This window comes from Microtus ochrogaster, chromosome 5, assembly GCF_000317375.1.
Source record: "Microtus ochrogaster isolate Prairie Vole_2 chromosome 5, MicOch1.0, whole genome shotgun sequence".
Classification (NCBI taxonomy): domain Eukaryota; kingdom Metazoa; phylum Chordata; class Mammalia; order Rodentia; family Cricetidae; genus Microtus; species Microtus ochrogaster.
In genome coordinates, this window is record NC_022012.1 from 94,730,557 (window position 1) to 94,736,244 (window position 5,688).

Sequence of the window (5,688 nt, forward strand, 5' to 3'; positions counted from 1 at the left end):
TCTCTGCAGCCCCTTTAGCTGAATTCTGGAAGCATCGTCTGTTCTGTGATGCTGTTCTCCATCCTGAGTTGTCCACATGATCATTTTTAGGAGCCTATGGTTATTTTAGGTGACTTTTGTTCCTGTCAGTATATCTAGAGAGCTTTTGAAAAGGCTTCCAATCATAAAATTGTTTGGGAAAGCAGGACAAAGATGGGGAAGAGGGGACAGACTCGTAACCTCCTGGGTTCTCGAGGCTCTTAGTTTCCAACAGTCTCCTTAGTTAGCAAATAAAGAAGCTGAAGTTCTCACACATAAAAGACTAGGGAGGCTGGGAGAAGGCCCAGTGGGCAAAATGCTCGCTGTATAAGAATGACGTGAGTTCAGATTCCCAGGACCCAGCCCAACCCTCAAGAGCTCTGTGCTCTGCAGCAGCCAGACAGACGCGAAGGATGAGCTGGTACCCAGCAGGTTGGAGTCACCCATCCTGAGCCTCCACCTCTCCCCCCAAGAACTTGCTGGGGGGAAGGCAGGAGTAAGGTCACCTTGTGCACCCCCATAGCCAGAATGAAGTCAGTCATCCCCGCATCTGTGCACAGCAAAAACTCCCCAGCTCCCTTCTTTGTCCACCCTTCCCATTATGTGTTCTCCATCAGGGTGAAGGACCCTCCCTGAGGCACAGAGCCCAAGGTACCCAGGAGGTAAAGAAGGTTAAGAGCAAAGAGTTTTCAAGCTCCAGCCAAGGTGTGGGCTGTAATTGGGCTGTCTCTGCCAGGAGGTAATGGCTGCAGAGCCGACCGCACTGCATGGAAATTCTGCTGCATTCTCAAATCCATTTGATCTTATTGCTTGTTCAGCTTCTTGATGCATTAATGATAAAACAGCAGAGAGAATATGTATTCAAAAAATTGCAATTAATCAATACTGCACTCCTTCCATTTGGCTCTCTCTAAGTGGTGAGCAGGAATTCAGAATCTCGATCAGAGCAGAGCTCTCTGTGTATGGGCCTTTCCTGGCAGAGCGAGGATCTGCGGGACAGAGACCAGGAAGGAAGTGGTCGGCCTCAAGGCCCTGTGCCTGAGTGTTCAGATAAATAAGTTCAAAGCCTTCTAGAGAGAACCAAACTAGGGGGCGGGGTGGCCTACTGCTTCTCACTCTTGGCTAATGTTATCATTTTCTCTCTCATCCATAAGAGAGATCCTGGCATTAGCCCCACCCCCATCCCTGAGTGACTCTACCCACGTGGTACCAGCCCACGCCTTGCCACTCATCCTAGCTCTTGAAGAGGCTTAATCGATGTGGGTGTCATTGTAAGACCTGGGCGGGCTAGTGCCGTCCCCTGTCATCCTGGTGCTGACATTGTGAATGTGCATAGTTTCAGTCACTATCACCTCCATTCTCTCCAACCCCACGCTCTTGTGATGCTAAATTAAACAGTAGGAGGCAAACTCTTCACCTGGTCCTGAGAAAAGCCACAGGCAAGGGCTTCAAGCTGGAGTCTCGTTTTCATCCATTTGGGGATAAGAAAAGGAAAGGAAAGGAAAGGAAAGGAAAGGAAAGGAAAGGAAAGGAAAGGAAAGGAAAGGAAAGGAAAGGAAAGGAAGCTCAGAGAGATGAAGTCATTTGTGCAGTCACACAACAGGGAAGCAGAGTTCCATCATCCTGTCCCCGGGTTCTGACCCAGGTGCTGTAGGATACACAGTCTCCCTGAATCCTGCATGTACTTTCTCATTGTGTATGGACTCGGGGCCAGGTTGGGACCTGTGGTGAGCAGGAAGGAAACTGTCACTGCCTTCCAACATGAGCCCCAGGCTTAGAGACCCTCGGTGAATCTCGGGTATCTCTCCAAACACAGGGGTGGCCCCTGGTGTCAGCCCCATAAGCAGAGCTTCCCTGCTCCATGGGGCAATTTATCCAAAGACTCATTTCCATCATAGGCTGCACTGGGAGCTTCTCAGTTCCCTGAAACTTCTGGTAAAAACATCTTCCTCTATTCCCCCCTCCCTCTCTGCAACGCTTCCCACAGCCTTGGCTCCCAGAGAGAGCCCTCTGGCATGGTTCGCCTTTACCCCGCTCAACCTTGGCCAGCTGCTTTCCTGTCCCAGAAACAGAGCATTATAGATGGAGCTTGCACTGACCAGACTGTTCTCAGGCCAATACAAAGTGTTCCGAAAGAAACCAACCGTGTCAACAGCCCTAGCACGCTGGTCACAATGGCAGATACTTGGTAGATATGCAACAAAGCCTTCCCACAAAATGATCACCAAATGGCAAAGACCGGCCCCACAGTGCATTTGAGAAGGCAGGTCCTTCCTCCTTGAGATGACCTTGGTTGTCTGGCCAGGGCCCTTGAGGTATTCCTTACTTTCATTGCTCAACAGGAGGACTGGTGGAGACTGTGGCACCGTGGTCTCCTCTGTTAGCAGCAAGAGTGGCCAACAACTCTAGTCAAACCTGAAGCTACCCATCCCAAGATCTATTGTGCTCCACATATTGGTCTCCTGAAACACACAAGATGAACTCCAGGGCATGGCCATGATTAGCTGAGGCCAAATGACTGTCAGTCTGGTGTCAAAGGCCAGAAGGGAGTTTGAGCTTCCGGAACTCTGGCCTCATGAGGAGCCAGTGCTCAGGGCGCGGGCAGTGCCCTGGACTAAGGTTTCTTTCCCAGAAATGCCAGTCTACCTACAGGGTGTGCCTCAAGCTGCCCCCAAAGGGATGAACCTCAGCAGGCTGCCAGGCCCAGCTCGCCCCACCCAAGTGCATTTGCAGGAGAGCCGCCTGTCCGTCAGGCAGCCATTTGTCTTCTCACCGCTGCATAGCTTCCTGCATTAAACCCTCGGCAACCGTCCAGGAGAGCATTGCTTTTAACTTTATTGTCGTGGCTGGGCGACTTGGGAAATCTGAATTCCATTGACACATTTACGATTCTCCTGCCTCTCCGCTAGCGGAAAAAAATCCATCTCATAGACAGCCGCAAGGTCCTCCAGAGCTCAGGGCCTCATAAAGAGCAGAGGTGCCATCGTGGTGGACCAGAAAGGACAGAGTCTGTTGCAGAACTGAGCCCATGATGAGTGTCTTTCTCTGTAGGGTTCCCTTCCTCTGGGCGTGTCACAGCAGTGAGCACAGCTAGAGAAGATGGCCCCTTGCACCTGTTCTTTGGGACTCTACTCATTGCTCTTGGCCACCATCAGAGCTGCTCTTTCCCGGGGGCCCCAGGAGTGAGATTTCTGGGGGTGGGGTGGAGTACAAAGCTATCACAAAGGCTAGAAAGATGGTTGCACTGTGCAAAAAGAAAACGATTAGAAATGAATATGGAGATAAACCGTCATAGCACTTCCCAATGTGTCGGCTAATCAACCTAACTTCCACCCGTGTCCTACTTTCACACGCGTGTTCTTATATGAAGGGTGGGCATGTTGATACACGGGAGGCATGGACCTGCAGATTGGGACCGTGGCAGTCAGTGTCTGAGCAAACAGAACCCAGGCCAATCAGTAGACTCGGGAAATTTGGGAGGAGGAAGAAAGAGCTTTCACTGGTGACAGGGAAGGCCAGGGGACGGAGAGTCCAGCTGCAGTGGAAGCTGCCCTCACTTCTTCCTTGGGCTGAAGGGCAGGGGAGGGATGCCTGACAGCCATCAGCAAGACTTGGAGCGGCTGTGACAGGGCTCATAGAGAGGAGGGAGTGTTCCCAGGAAGGGCACACAGCTGAAGCAGAGACAACACCTGACTTCTTCCTTCTGCTTCCCCCCTCCCAGGTTCTTATCAGCACGGCAGTGGTGGCTCTTGGGACCCCGGTGAGCAAGGCTCATCTCTGCAAAGACTGAGGGATGGATGATACAGGGACTCGGGAGATCACAGACTGTGGCCCTGGCCACTGGTCAATGGGGACAGTGTTGAATGGGAAGGAGGAAACGTTCTGATTACAGGAGGAAGGAGCAGGAACCGTGAGTGTCAGCACATAGATCTTCCAGGTCTTTCTTCCTGTCTAGAGAGGAAATGGGCTTCTTTGGAAGCAATCATGGCTGGAGATAGAGAGCCAACTGATCAACTTTGCCATTCCATTTATCCCAAGACTGTGACTCTGCACTCTGCCTCCAAGAGGCTGAGACCTTGACCGTGGAACACCGGCAAGATGAGAATGCTATGATGTGTAACAGTGAGATATTCTGCTGCGATGAAGCCATGTAACAAACAGTCCCAACAGCTCAGGGGCTTACAACAACCAGGGATTTTGTTCCTGCGGGGTGCTAGCTGGCTGTGACTTGACTGAGTTTGGATGAATACTGAAGGCTAGGCCACAGGCTGGGAGCAGGTCTACTCCATCTTTAAGCCAGACTCAAGAAGAGAGCCAGTGGCTTTGTGAGCATATTTTCTTTATGGTAGAGAGTGAAACTCAAAGAGAACTCAAAACTGACTGCTTTTCTTTTTAAAAATTATTGTCTAAGTGTTTTCTTGCATCTGTGCATGTGTAGCACATGTCTGTCTGGGGCCTACAGAGGTCAGAAAACGGTGACAGATAACGTAAGCCAACATGTGGGTCCTGGGAATTGAACCCAGGTCCTCTGAAAGAGCAGACAGTGATCTTAGCCACTGAGCCATCTCCCCAACCCCTGACTGCTTCTCTCGTTGCTATGAGAAAGTGCCGCACAGAAGCGACATCAAGGAGGATTTGTTTAGATTCACAATTGAAGAGGGCATAGCTCACAGCGGCAGGGAAGGAATGGCATAATTTGTGTCAGGGCCTTAGGGCCAGGGTTCCTTCCATCTCCATGGACCAGGAGGCAGAGAGAGGGAATGCTTAGCTTAACCATCGTTCTGCTTTTCTCATTTTCAGTCAGTCCAGTGTAGTAATAGGAGCGGCGGGCTATGTTCCTGGGCCCCGGCCGCCAGCACGGCTAGCTTTACCCGAAATAATTACACGGACACTGTATTCTTTTAATCACTGCTTGGCCCATTTCTATCTAGCCTCTTCTAGGCTAACTCTCGTTCCTGGACTAGCCCATCTCTAATAATCTGTGAGTACCGGTCTTACCGGAAGATTCTAGCCTTTGTCCATCCTGGGTCAGAGCTTCATCACGTGTGTCTCAGAGAGCAGAGCTCTCGCCTCTGCCCGCAAGAGTGGAGCATCGTGTCTCTCTGAGGCCTCTGCCCCCGAGAGGAGAGCTGTCGAGTCTGACCTCACTTCCTTTTCCTCCCAGCATTCTGTTCTGTTTACTCCTCCCACCTATGTTTTAACCTATCAGGGCAAGCAGCTTCTTTATTTAATTAACCAATGAACTTCCTCCATCAGTCCAGGACCCCAACCTGACGATTATGCCATCGTCATTCAGTTAATCCTCTGCAGAAATGACCTCTCATGGACGCATCGCGAGTGCTCCTCTCCAAGGCCCCAGATATTTAAGCCGATGATGCTAACAGAAGACAACCACCCAAGACCACTCCTGGCCTTCTCAACAGCCATGCACATCGCTTTCCAGATGTGTCTGTCCCACAGCCCACAGCTGCATGGAGCTAAGGACAGTCATTGACCTACTTAAAGCATCGTGAGAGGGTTTGCTTGCTTGCTAGTAATCTTTCCCAATAAAAAAGTTGCTCCAGCATGAACTATGCAGATGATAATGTCATTTCACAATGTCATAAGACTGGATGCTCCTGCATGACAACAGATTGGCAAACAACATATCATGTCACCTTAGAACTCAGC